We start from the raw sequence: 14,968 nt of genomic DNA, 5'->3' as shown, positions 1-14,968 counted from the left end.
ATCTGGTACCCAAGCAAGTAGCAAGGAAACCCTAAAACAGAGATATAAATGCACCATCTTTCTCACTCATAGAGGAATAAATATTTAATGAATGAGTATTTAATGAATGTATACATCTATGTCGGGACGGGGGGTGGTTAGTCTCTGGGCATTGTTTAGACCATGACGAATGCCTTGATCCAGCTAGCATAGTCTAACCATCCTTCAAGACCTGTCTCAAACACCACTTTCTAATGGAAGCTCTGCCCATCCCACCACACTGTCCCCTCCTCCCTAAAGGTCTCAGCCCCACAGGATGCTTTCTGACCCTCACCCAGGGGGTTCTCCAGGTCCGTGATGGAGTCATGACGTTCCTCCCACCTCTCAACACACCTAGATCTCTTCCAGGATCTACTCCACAAGTCTATAAACTGTCCTGGCCAAACTCTATTTTCTATTCTTTTCTCATCTCCATTTGCACAGTGCTTTTTTGCACTTAGTAGAGACTTAGCAAGTATTTGACAAAATCAGTTGAACTGACCATGCGCACATGGCTGGAGCATGGCTGGGTGGCATCAGGTGTGCAGCCTGTGGCCACAAACCAAAATTCCTCTGGATGGGAAACAAACTGCCTCTAACTGTCCCATCTGGGGGAAAGCACACGACCTCGGTCTCTTTCGTCTCTCACTTTAGTCAGATTAGCCAACTGCCCCAGATGACAGATATAGTGAGGGACACGCATTTGGAATAAATACATGCAGAGGCACATGTGGAAGAAATGCATTTTGTAAGTGGCATCTTCTTTCTTCTCAAGTCCAGAGAAGAATGAACTGCATTGACCCACATCTTATAATTCTCAGGCAGTAATCCTAGAATCAACTTACAAGAGCCAGCAGTGACCTCAGCGGGGGAACTGGGCACAGCCAGCCCCTGTGAGCCTGGACCATCTGGTAGGAGGGGGTATGTCCCATCATTTCTCCTCCCAGGACCTTGCAGCCATCTTTACCAACCCCATCTGTGCCCAGCCAAGGCTCCTCCTTACCTCCTCCTGCTTAAAGAGAAAACCCCCCTCCTCCCTCCTCCAGTTCTCAGCCTGCCAGCTCCAGGGGGCAGTGGCTGTGACCTCTACTACTTACATCTCTTCATTTTTTAATCATCAATTTCAGACACTTATGCCGAGGTAATTAACATGTTAAGAGACAGCCACCACGGGCCTGGATCATCCCCGTCTGCAGCTCCAGTGACAAATCTCCGACTGATTACAGGCCCCCCTATTCATCACCATCACTGCTTCTCTCTTTGGAGCTTGATTTATAGTGGAAGCTGCAACCTTCTGAGCAGGGAGGATTCGTCACTGTCACCACACGGAGGAGAACTGCTTAATGGAGGCCACCTGGGTGCACAGGGGATAAAAGCTGAGAATCCGCGCTGCTCTTGGTGGCTTCTCCCTGCTGCCTCTGCCTGACACTGCAAGCACCCTTACAGGTGGGACAGCAGGGTGCCCTTTATGTCCACGCACTGTTTTTCTCCTGCTTCCCCAGGAGGTCCCTGTTCTGTGGCGGGGACTGTTCCTCCTGGACCCACTGAACCTTGGCCAGGCCACGTGCTCCGGACCTGCACAGTGGGCGTTACTGCTGCCCCCCACCCCCCAACCCCACCCCGGCTCCCCTCCACTCCCACCCCCCCGCCCCCGCCCCTCACACTTCCTGCGTCTGCCCTTGGGATGTCACTGGGTGGGGCTGAAGGGCTGTGAGCAGAATCGGCTGGAGGATTTACCAGCCAAGACAAAGCACTCTGGGGTCTCTTTCTCTCCCCTATGACACAGCAAGACACACTTAGGGTGGGGGGTCCTCCATCATCCTGAAGCCATAAGTGAGGAGAGAGGTGCTGGGGCAGCCAGGGATGGACACCCAGCATGAACAAGAAAGAAATGCAGTTTGGAGGGTTTGGTTTGGTTTGTGTTTTTGTTGGGTGTTTGGTTTTGTTTTTTATGGTTGTTTGGTTTGTTTGTTTGGCCAAGTCATGCAGCATGCAGGATCTTAGTTCCCTGATCAGAATTCCAATCCACCTGCAGTCTTAACCACTGTACTGCATTCTATGCCACTGAGATTTGGGAGCTGTTTCTTACCATAGCATCATTTAACCCATCTTGTCTGGTACAGAATGAGTAATCAGTGGGAAGAGCAAAGTGGTGACTCCTCCTGATGAGCAGCCCGCCCTTGCTTTCACCAGCACTGGGTACACTGAGGCAGGGGCTGAATGATCACCAAGTGGGCACAATGCTTATTTTCCGTGTGGGCTGTTTGGACTAGCTGCCCCATCCCAACCCTGCTTATCTCACTCTTCTACAAAGACTGTCCCTGAACCTCCTGGGCCAACTACAGGAACACTGAGGGGAGCACTGACTGTCCCCCCACCATCCTGAGTCATCCCCTTCAATGGAAAATACTGTTTCCTTCATAAGACAAGCTGTTGAATGGTGCCAATCTCATTCTTTCATACAACAAACAGAGGAACTGCTTCACACAGGCCCCAGTCTATTGAATTCCTGTCTCATTACGCCTTGCTTTACAGAGTCATAAATACTAAATAAGTGGTCTCAATACAGGTATTGTGAGATTGCTGTAAAGACTGCAATTCACTCCAACCAGGGGGCTCACGGAAGGTTTCGTCATCAAGGTGGAATCCAGGAAACTTGAAAGGATGAGTAAAACCTAACCACACAAGGAAGCTAGAGGTCAGCCCTCCAGGAACAGGAAATGATGGGACAAAAGAAAGAGGTGACAGTCACCACCTGGGCGGGTTCTTCACAAGCCCACCTAAAAGGCTACTTAGTCACCACTGAGTGGATTAAGGCCAGGCCTGATGCGAGCCAAGTTCCGGGTAAATGTTCATTTTATTCCCCCCCTGCTGGGACCCAGCTTTCTCATCCCCCAGGGCTGCAGCCTTTGTGTGTCGCCATCATAAACTGCAGCATATGGGCTGGTCATGAGAGTACAATGACAGCACAGCCTCCTGCCACTCCACCCTGCCCTGATGCTCGCAGAGGTCAAGTATCAGGTGAAGTTCTCGGAGCACACTAGCAAAGCTCAGACACTTGTCAGTGAAGACCTCAAAGGGTTCACCCCCACCACCACCCCCAGCTTCTTCCATGGCCTCTAAGAGGATGGATAGATGAGGATCACCTATCCTGACTCCCTGCCCAGATTCTAGTCCTCAATTTCCAGTTCCTGGCAGATGCTTCCATCCAGATAGTTTGCAACCACCTGGTGCTGAAAGCTCAATCTCCTCCCAGCACCTGTAAACTTTATCTCCTAAACGTCCAATTTCTGCTAACAATAGCCATCTCTGGCTTCTCTGTCTTATCCATTTCTCACCCCACAGTTTCCAAATCTTGCCATTTCTTCTTCACAGCCACTTGGATTTGCTCTCCCTTTTTAAATTTCCCCTACTGGTCTACTTCCCCTACTGGAGAATGGGCCCCAGCACATTCTCCCAAGGCTGGTGCAAGAACTTTCTAGCAGGTTTCTGTCCCTGGACACTGCTCTGTCCAGCAGAGCAGCTACCTCTTCTTCCTATATGTGCCACACTCGGCTCAGCTCTAAACTTTCATCCACCACCTGTTTTCCCCAGGAATTTTATTTTCTTTCTACTTAAGCATCATCTCATTCATTCATGTATCCATTCATTAGCTGCTTTAGCCCACAGAGATTTCTTTGGAAGGAATGATGCTAAAGCTGTGGCCAGTACTTTGGCCACTTCATGCAAACAGTTGACTCATTGGAAAAGACTCTGATGCTGGGAGGGATTGGGGGCAGGAGGAGAAGGAGACGACAGAGGATGAGAAGGCTGGATGGCATCACTGACTCGATGGACGTGAGTCTGAGTGAACTCCGGGAGTTGGTGATGGAGAGGGAGGCCTGGCATGCTGCGATTCATGGGGTCGCAAAGAGTCGGACACGACTGAGCGACTGAACTGAACTGAATAACCTTTACTCATGATGGGAGAATACTATAATAATGTATCGATGTCTGTCTTATTTCATTGTGGTGGAGAAGGGCCTGGGGGCAGGAAGAGAAGTTCTTCTAACCCCTAAAGGGAGAGAAAAGAGAGAGGGAATGCTTGGAGTTGAAGCAAAGGAATGAAGCTCCCTAGGGAGAGAGTGGATTCCCTAAGACTGGGGAGGAGGAGATGGCGAAGGTGGAGAGGTGGTACGAAGCATCCCTAGCAGTAGGATGCACTCCTGGCTCCCACCAGCATCCCAGTGGGGCAGGATTTCTGAGGGGCTGGGATAAGCCTGGCTAGGGCCAAACACCCTAAGAGCCAAGACACAGAAGCCACGGGGAAGGTCCCAGGGCTGCGTGTAGCTTGAAGGGAGTGTCAGCTATGAGACCACCCATCTTTCAATGAACCCTGTTGACTCAGACAATAAGCTTTTCTGCTGTGATCACATTGAGCTAAAAATATTAGCCCACTATCTCAACGTGTTATATAAATTCTTACCAGTTACATAATGATCGACGGTATGATACTGAGAAAAGCTTATTTCCCTCATCTGTAAATGCCAACATGTGCAACCTACCGACAAAGTTGCTAGAAGGGACTCAGGGTGTCCTGTGACAGTGCTCTCAAGGCGGAAGAAACATCAAAGAAAGAAAGATGTCATTGTGGAGATGAAAGTGATCATTATCTTTGTTAATGGTCACATGTGAGCTATTTGCCATGCTCAGGCAGGTAACGTGTCAAGTGAAATGTCCCAGAACCCAATTTAGTTTCTTGAGTCTCCATCCGATCTCCTCTGACCTTCCCCCTCTCTGATTAAACCAAGCTTCCAGCTTCACCAAATGGGAAGAAAAACCCACAGCTGTTTAGCAGCCTGCCCCAGTCCTCGCCTGTTTTCAACAACAACCCAGTTCCCTGTGTGTCTGTCCTGAGGTTTATCTTCCCCAGGAGCCAGTGACTATGAAGAAGAAGAAAAGATAATGTCTCTTTCATTTGATTGCCCAGCCCACACCAGACTGGCCCTAAAACAGAGATGCCCTTCTGGGATGAGCAGGGCGGAGGCAATCTTCTCATAATGTCCAGCATGGGGATCTGTTCTCCAATTGTCCCCATATGAACCATCGTGCACATAATTCACATGAGGAGGAGGAGACTGCAGGATAAGAGGCACAGGATGGCAGCTCAGGAACCTGGGATTTTGCTAAACTGGAAGACTATAAAAAAGCATCCAGGCACTGTCAGGAAACCTTATTCTGTCTTAGTCCCTTTACTCAAAGGAAGGCACTTTCTCTTTAGTTGCTCTGGGTAAAGCTCTCCTGGCATGCTGCAGTCCATGGGGTCACAAAGAGGCGGACAGACTTAGTGACTGAACAACAACAGCAAAGCTCTCCTGGAGAGGGTGCTCCCCCGCAGCAGGGAGGCAAGGGCCTGCACCAGACGGGCCGAGGAGGGCCGCCCAGACTCGCCAGTCAGCCTCCGCAGAGGCAAGGCTTCCCTGCAGCCTCTGCTCCCTCCGGTAGAGGGCTGGCATCCCAACCACAGATGGCACAATTAAGGAGGAACATCCCAACAGCTCGGACTTGGGTTGGGCCAACTGGAGTGTTGCCTATTTGATGATGCTGGCACGTCAAGCTGTTTGACCTCCTGGATTCTGCATCAATGTTTATCCAGGATTTTTATGGGGAAAGCAGATGACTCTGGTACATATGCAACTTGGCCAAATAAAAATGCAATTAGAATTGTAATTTAAAGTCACCATAAAATTGGGGGGTGGGGATGACAAATTAGGAGGTTGAGATTAACAGATATACACTACTATATATAAAATAAACAACAAGGACCGACTGGATAGCACAGGAAACTATATTCGATACCTTGTAATAACATACAATGGAAAAATAATCTGAAAAGAGTATATGTGTTTTATATACATATAACATATATATTACATATATACATTACACAAACACACACTGTGTAATTTGTGTGTGCTGTGCTAAGTCACTTCAGTCATGTCCAACTCTTTGTGACTCCATGGACTGTAGTCTGCCAGGCTCCTCTGTCCATGGGATTCTCCAGGCAAGAACACTGGAGTGGGTTGCCATGCCCTCCTCCAGGGGATCTTTCCGACCCACGGATCGAACCTGCATCTCTCACATCTCCTGACTTGGCAGGCAGGTTCTTTACTACTAGCACCCCCTGGGAAACATATATATATTTATAAACTGAATCTATATATAAATATATATATATATATATATATAGTACCCCTGTGCTATACAAAAAGGATCTTCATGACCCAGATAACCACAATGGTATGATCACTCATCTAGAGCCAGACATCCTGGAATGCAAAGTCAAGTGGGCCTTAGGAAGCATCACTATGAACAAAGATAGTGGAGGACATGGAATTCCAGTTGAGCTTTTTCAAATCCTAAAAGATGATCCTGTGAAAGTGCTACACTCAGTATGCCAGCAAATTTGGAAAACTCAGCAGTGGCCACAGGACTAGAAAACGTGAGTTTTCAAGGTCACTTTTCATTCCAATACCAAAGAAAAGTAATGCCCCAAAATATTCAAACTACTGCACAATTGCACTCATCTCAAACACTAGCAAAGTAATGCTCAAAATTCTCCAAGCCAGGCTTCAACAATACATGAACCATGAATTTCCAGATGTTCAAGCTGGATTTAGAAAATCCAGAGGAACCAGAGATCAAATTGCCAACATCCATTGGATCATAGAAAAAGCAAGAGAATTCCAGAAAAACATCTACTTCTGCTTTATTGATTATGCCAAAGCCTTTGACTGTGTAGATCACAACAAACTGGAAAACTCTTCAAGAGATGGGAATACCAGACCACCTGACCTGCCTCCTGAGAAATCTGTATGCAGGTCACAAAGCAACAGTTAGAACCAGACATGGAACAACAGACTGGTTCCAACTTTGGAAAGGAGTACGTCAAGGCTGTATATTGTCACCCTGCGTATTTAACTTCTATGCAGAGTACATCATGCAAAATGCTGGGCTGGATGAAGCACAAACTGGAATCAAGATTGCTGGGAGAAATATCAATAACCTCAGATATGCAGATGACACCACCCTTATGGCAGAAAGTGAAGAGGAACTAAAGAGCCTCTTGATGAAAGTGAAAGAGGAGACTGAAAAAGCTGGCTTAAAACTGAACATTCAGAAAACTAAGATCATGGCATCCGGTCTGATCAATTCATGCAAATAGATGGGGATACAATGGAAACAGTGAGAGATTTTATCTTCTTGGGCTCCAAAATCACTGCAGATGGTGACTGCAGCCATGAAATTAAAAGACGCTTGCTCCTTGGAAGAAAAGCTATGACCAACCTAGACGGCATATTAGAAAGCAGAGACATTACTTTGCTGACAAAAGTCCATCTAGTCAAAGCTATGGTTTTTCCAGTAGTCATGTAGAGATGTGAGAGTTGGACTATAAAGAAAAGCTGAGAGCTGAAGAATTGATGCTTTTGAACTGTGGTGTTGGAGAAGACTCTTGAGAGTCCCTTGGACTGCAAGGAGACCCAACCAGTCCATTCTAAAGGAGATCAACCCCGAATATTCATTGGAAGGACTGATGCTGAAGCTGAAACTCCAATACTTTGGCCACCTGATGCAAAAAACTGACTCATTTGAAAAGACTCTCATGCTGGGAAAGACTGAAGGCAGGAGGAGAAGGGGATGACAGAGGATGAGATGGTTGGATGGCATCACTGATTCAATGGACTTGAGTTTGAGCAAGCTCTGGAAGTTGGTGATGGACAGGGAGGCCTGGCATGCTGCAGTCCATGGGGTTGCAAAGAGTCGGACATGACTGAGCGACTGAACTGAACTGAAACTGAATCACTTTGCTGTACACCAAAAACTAATACAACACTGCAAAAAAAGAAAAAGTCACCATAAAATCAATCTGACAGATGCCAACTGTATGCACACCAGGAACTGCAGGCGTGGCTCTGTGCTCTTTGCTGCCAGCACGTCTCCCAAATGCCTGGGCCAAGTATTGCTTTGCCCTTGTCACAGTCAGGATCAGACCCTCACATCCAATCCCAGGAGACAGAGCCAGGCCTCAAGGGAACCAGGCACTGATCATTTCCCCCATGAGCCTGTTCTGCAGGAACACAGGGGAAATAAGGGGAGACAGTAAGATAAGGAGACTCTGCCTGAGTGACCCAGGGCCTGGACACAGCATTTTCCCTCTGGCCTGCAGAGGCCAGGAGGTGAGAGGGCACAGAGGTGGGGAGGGAGTCACAGAGCACTACCTTCTACCACGGCGGGGCTTCCTCTGCAGGGCTCCCACTTTCCAACCCCACAGGGCCCTCTGGCTTCCTCCCATCCTCTCCTTCACCCACCCTTCCTGAGCATCTGTAATCCATACTGGGGAAGTTTCTGCTGCTTTCTTAGCACCCAGGGGCCTTGCTCTGAATGAGGAGAAGGCCACAGAGAGAGGAAAATGCCCACGGAGAGAAGAAGACAGCTCACACCCCACTGTCCCCTGCTCTTGGCCACCTGGAGGGAGAAGCCCCAGTTGACAGCTCGGCCCCGAGGCCTCTCCTGGGACACAGCCATGACAAACCCGTTCCCCCTGGTCACACATGCTCTACACACCAGCCCTGCCCCTGCACACTGCTCTGGCTTCCCGCTCCCTGCCCTGATTCCTGGGAGCTGCCTGATCCTTTCAGTCCCGAGTGCTCCTGGGGGACCAAGTTCCACCCTGACTCCCATGGGCTCCGGGAAGCCCAGTCCCCCGGCAGTTCCCCACTAACTTTGCCCTGTGCTGGGGACGCAGGAGGAAAGTGGGCATGACCAACACCATGAGGAAGAGGCCACTGCTCTACCGACCCGACACTCCCACCAGCCCCCTCTCCAGCCCATGTCTTCAAGCTTCACCATTATCCAGCAGTGATTCCCAAATGGTATGGTACTTCTGAATCACCTGAGGGTTTTGCTAAAATGCAGATGGCTGAGCCCCACACCTAGCATTTCAGATTCAGTAGGTCTGGGTGAGGCTTAAGAATCTGCCTTTCTAACCAGCGCCCAGGTGAACCGCTGAGAACCTCAGGCCTCAGAGTGTGGTCATAGGACCATCATCAGCACCACCTGGGAGCTTGTTAGAAACACAGAATTTAGGCTGCATCCAGACCGCTGAATAAGAACTTGGTGAAGGCTAACAAGATCCCCAGGGGATCTGTATGCACAGTAAAGTTTGAGAAATGGCTGCTTACCACTGATTCCCAAAAGAGGGCCCTCCAGCCACCTGCAGCAGAACACCTGGGACGCTTGTTTAAAATGCAGATTTCTGAGTTTACACCCATCTACTTGCTAAGATAAACTCTCCAGCCAAGAATCTGCAATTTTCAGAAGTATCCCAGGTGATGTTCTTAAACACTGGAGCTGAGATTCATAGCCAAGAGTTTGAAGAACACAAAAGGCAGAGGCTTCCATTTTCAAGACCCCGGGTTCCAGTCTCCCAGCAGGGCGGTGACAGTCCAGCGCTCACAGAGTAATGCTCACTAACTACTGCTCATGGACTGAGTCTGGGCAGGTAGTATATGCAGATAAGGGTGGTAGTGTCTGGCTCCCGGCTCTCCAAGCCACTGCCACGTGGGAGAATCCCCATGAGGCTCCCTGAGAAACCAAGGCCATGGTGTCCAACCTTGAAGGGTTAGCCTTGGCATCTTCCAGGGATGGAGGTCACCTCTCGAGCCTCCTCTCCCCTCCAGAACCTCGTGGCCTCTATTTCCCAGTATCTTCTCTCTGTCCCCAGCAGCTGACCCCCAGACCTCTAATGTCACACACAATCTCCTCCTGCCCATCTCTGGCCTTCCCTGTGTCTCAGTGGACTTTCTAGACCTGGGAGATGACTGGTTTGTTTTAGGAACAAACCTTTGGGGTTCCAGTCCTGCCCGGCCCACACCTCCCAGCCTGCCTTTATCACCATTTTCATGCAGCTTCAAGACACACTTGAATTTCAAAAGCCTCTCTTCCAGTTTCCTCACATGCTTGTTAAATCACTAAACTACCTATAAGCCCACTCAAGGAGGAGGTGAGAATAAAAGCACGCTCTCAAATAATGCCATATTTTTAAAGGGACAAAATTCTCCTACAACTAGCTGGCAATTCAAAGACATCTTAAGCTAACACTTGTAGCTACCCACTCCTTCCTTTCTTTCTCTAAGCCAGGGATGAGAAGAGTGGGAATTTTCGTGTTCAGAATACAGGGAGTGATTAGGCAAAAGTTCAGATTGTTTGAGAGGAGAGAGACAAACAGAAGGGAAAGTTCTAGAATGAAAAGGGCAGAGGGATAAGTGATTGACAAGCCTTCCAGAGCTGAAGAGCTCCACTTATGCACTCAGTCAGTAAATATTTATTATAAGCCCTTGGATGCATGGATGCTAATTCACTTCAGTGGTGTCCAACTCTGTGATCCTATGGACTGTAGCCCATCCGGCTCTTCTGTCCATAGGATTCTCCAGGCAAGAATACTGGAGTGGGTTGCCAAGCCCTCCTCCAGGGGATCTTCCTAACCCAGGGATCAAACCTGCGTCTCTTATGTCTCCTGTACTGGCAGATGGGTTCTTTATGACTAGCGCCACCTGGGAAGCCCATAAGCCCTTACTAGGCAGTGAATGCAAAGCAGTCTCGCTGGGGGAGACTGGCGTGTCTCCACGGATTCTCCAGCACAACAAATGAGAGCTGAGGTATAGAGGCAGCATGAAAGCAGCGCGAGGAAGGAAGAAAGGAAAGAAGAAACATCCACTCTGAATGAGGAGTTGAAGGAGGGCTCGCTGGAAGAGGATGGCCTCTGAGTTGAGATGTAGAAGATTAGCTGTATGAGGAAAAGCAGAATACTCAAGCTGGGAGCCAGCTGAGGTGTTAGATGATTAGATGAGAGAAGAGAGGAAAAGATTACTCTCAGAAATCTTCAACAGCTAGGTGATGAAATTTATTGAGATGAGTAGCATTGGAAGAGGAAATGTTTTGCAGGGGGTAAAATAAGGGCTCAGGACTGGCCAGTGGTTGAGAAGTCTGTAGGAGAGTTGAGTGTGGAGGATTGGTCCTCAGAAGGAGGAGTTGGAGATTATAGAAACACTGATGGTAAACGAAATTAGGATTGCCTGGTAGGAGAGTGCAGAGTGAGATGAGATCAAGAACAAAGTCCAGGTTAAAGTCCTTAGGTTCACCAATATTCAAGGGGTGAGCAGGCCAAGAAGGCTAATAACAAAGGGCAACCAGACAGGCGGGAGGAGGACCAGGGGGCACAGGGTCGTAAAGCCAGGGGATCTTGGTGGTTGGAGATGGAAGGAGAAATGGGCAGCCAAACACTGCTGGGGGAGATGAACATCATGGGAGGGAAAGATGCCCACTGGATTCGGGGACAGGGAAGCCATTTCATTCACTGTGAAAAAGAGCCTGGTGAAGAGCAATAGCTAGGCGCATGGGGATAAGGGCTTTGTTTTTGTCTGTTTTCAGGAAGGCACATGAGACAAACAAAATTTCCTATGGATATGGACAAGTCCTACAGTAATAGTGCTCCCATCCTTCACCATATAAGGTGACACGAATCTCTGGATTAGCCCAAAGACTGAACGGCAGGTGGAAAAGGGTTTGTTTTTTTTAATCAAACAATAACTTTCAGGTGAATTTCTGGAATGCAGACAATCCATTTAAAAGCTGGCGACAGCCCGTGCGTCTTCTGTAGCCCCTGCAGTTCTGAGGAATAATGTTGCCAGGGGTCCTAGAGTAGGTGTTTGATAATAACTCATCCATGAGTGGATGAATGGGGTGATCCTGAGGTCCCTCTAATCACTTCTCTATGGAACTTCAATTGTGGCCAGCTCATTCATTCCATCCACTCATTCAACAGACATTATTCAGGGGCTAGCCTGTATCAGAGCCTGGGCCAGCCAGAACTTATACCACTTCACACAGCGAACGTGCGGGAGGCACAAACAAGTCCTTCAAAACACATCCTGCTGCCACCTGAGAAGTGCAAAGCAGGCAGCTCTCCACACTCCTTGGAAAGTAAGGATCCCCAGCGTGTGTTTACTTCCATGCAAAGAGCAAAGGAAATGGGCCAGTACACGCCTCCTCTTGACTCGTCACTATCTTTCACATTTTCCCTGGTGCCTATAAGAAATCTGTCTTGATAAGATGATTCGCAGTGAGTTTAAGGAATGAGAGGGTCTTAAGAAAGTATATATTTTTGCGAAGCTGTGCTGATAGAGAACTCTGGAAATGTTTGACTAAAACATAAGGGCTGGTGTTATCCTGTCTGTGACTCCCAAGCTGATATCTGGAGGCTGCTTTAATTTCAGGGAGCCCAGGCCCTGTAGAGACTGCTTAGAACAAACACAACATTAATGCTATGCGTTTCAGACTAACTAAAAATTACACTGAAATGGAAGGATCAAAAGTCAGACCAAAGCACTAAAAAGACAGATTTCATACTGGGTAGAAAATAGCACATACTTTTCTCCTTGCAATAAAGCCAGCTATAAGCATATATGCTGGTTGACATAATAATAACTAATGTTTATTCAGCCCTAGGGCTTCCCTGGTAGCTCAGATGGTAAAAAATCTGCCTGCAATGCCGGAGACCCCAGTGCGATTCCTGGGTTGGAAAGTTCCCCTGAAGAAGGGATAGGCTACCCACTCCAGTATTCATGGGCTTCCCTGGTGGCTCAGACAGTAAGGAATCCACCTGCAGTGCAGGAGACCTGGGTTCGATCTCTGGGTTGGGAAGATCTCCTGGAGGAGGGCATGGCAACCCACTCCAGTATTCTTGCCTGGAGAATCCCCATGGACAGAAGAGCCTGGTGGGACAGTCCATGGGAACACTGAGTTGGACACAGCTAAGCAACTAAGCACAGCAAAGTACATTCAGCCCTAACCACTATGTTAAGTGTTTACTGCCTTATCCATTTATTCCTTGCAACAACCTCTGAAGGAGGAGCTCTTACAGAGCAGGAAATTAAAGCTCAGAGAAGTAACTTGATCAGGGATATATGACCTTGGGCAAGTGGTCATATATGTGGACTGAATGTGGACTCACAGATGTAAATCCCTGGACACACACACATCACATTTTGTGGATGAGGCACTAGAGGAGGTCATCAAAAGGACAGGACCACCAGGTGACCTTGAAGCCAGATCTGAGCACCTGAAGGCTTCTCAACCCCTCGCCTGTCCTTGCAAGATACACACAGCCTCCTGTTGCCATAGTGGCAGCTGCACCAAGGATGTAGCCTTGAGAGAGTAAGCTGCTGTTGAGACCATCTGGACTGTATATACGACTGAACCCCTACATAAACTTTAAGATTCCGGTGGGTCGGGTGCAGAGATCTACTCATTTTATAGCCACCTAAGACGAGCCTTATAAATAAATTTTTAAATTTATGTTTTGCTTATTAAACCTGTCATCTATCAATTTAGAGTGATATACCTCTTTCAATACTCTCCTTGCCCTCTGTATGTATACAAAGATTAATTTTCAAACCAAAAATTGGTGAGCCAGCCAGGAGACTAAAGAAATGGGTTTAGGAAAGAGGCATCTGTGAAGGAAACCCCACACTGGCCATAAAATTCTAAGTGGGGAGGGGTGCCCTATATGTCAGATGATTGTGGACCCCTGCATGAGTATGAGTACACTCTGAAAATGCCACTGCTTTAATGCATCTGCTTGGAACACTATGCAGAGCACACTGTGGCAAAGAGAAGCGAATGGCTGCCCCAGTAAATGGTCTTTACTATGGGTAGGCCAGTGGCCATCGATGCCCAACTACAGGCTAAAGCCTAGGTTAGGGAGTTGAAAGAAGAGCAGAAATTAGAAAAAAACAAAACAAAACATGCAACTGTCTACTATTTTGCTAGTTTGGGGGCTAGCAGATAAGGTGGGAGAAAAGATTAGTAAATTGGAGACTTTAGTACAAGATTTTGCAAAGCCAGGAGGGCACAAGATGCCACAGATTAATATCTGAGCACGTGTGACAAAGCCTGGTTAGATACTAGAGGTAGAATCCTTGGAGAAGCTGGGATAATGAAGGGGAGGATATTACAGTAATTGACAATAAAACAGACAGAGTGCCCCCACGTAATCCAACTCCTAATACAAAGGAAATTTTAAATAGCAATTACCCTAGACTTCTGATAACAGATAAATACACCCCAAAACTCCTAGGAGCAAACTTGCACTCTTTCTCCATCCCTTGAAATTGTAAATCTTATCATGTCTTTGAAATGTAAACACCCCAAAGAACAACTAAGTCACTGCCTACAAAGACTGAAGGAACAAAAGGAGGAGAAAGGTTTTTTAAAATATAGACTGCTGGGCTTTCTTGGCGGTCCAGTGGTAAAGAATTTGCCTTGCAGGACCGGAGACACCAGTTCAATTCCTGGTTGGGGAAGATCTCACAACTAAGAGCAACTAAGAGAGTAACCCCTGTTCCCTGCAACTATCAGCGCAGTCAAACATAAATAAATATTTCTAAAAATAGAGTGATATAGAAGCTCCCTTGCCCAAAATCTAGTTCACAGCCTCCTTGACAGTATTCAGTTCAGTTCAGTCACTCAGTCGTGTCTGACTCTTTGCAACCCCATGAATTGCAGCACACCAGGCCTCCCTGTCCATCACTAACTCCCAGAGTTCACCCAAACTCATGTGCATCGAGTCAGTGATGCCATCCAACTATTTCATCCTCTGTCGTCCCTTTCTCCTCCTGCCCCCAATCCTTCCCAGCATCAGGGTCTTTTCCAATAAGTCAACTCTTCGCATGAGGTGGCCAAAGTATTGGAGTTTCAGCTTCAGCATCAGTCCTTCCTTCACCCAGGACTGGTCTCCTTTAGGATGGACTGGTTGGATCTCCTTGCAGTCCAAGGGACTCTCAAGAGTCTTCTCCAACACCACAGTTCAAAAGCATCAATTCTTCGGCGCTCAGCTTTCTTCACAGTCCAA

At 47.8% G+C, this 14,968-nt stretch overlaps 1 protein-coding gene across 32 annotated transcripts in view; it reads right to left on the bottom strand.

Annotated features, from left to right (window-relative positions):
• Positions 1–14,968, bottom strand: part of CNIH3 (cornichon family AMPA receptor auxiliary protein 3) — a 153,991-nt gene that overhangs the window by 18,559 nt on the left and 120,464 nt on the right. The window lies entirely within an intron of this gene.

This window comes from Bos javanicus, chromosome 16 (assembly GCF_032452875.1).
Source record: "Bos javanicus breed banteng chromosome 16, ARS-OSU_banteng_1.0, whole genome shotgun sequence".
NCBI lineage: Eukaryota > Metazoa > Chordata > Mammalia > Artiodactyla > Bovidae > Bos > Bos javanicus.
Note: the sequence above shows the minus strand (reverse complement) of the source record. Positions and strands in the feature narration are given on the sequence as shown.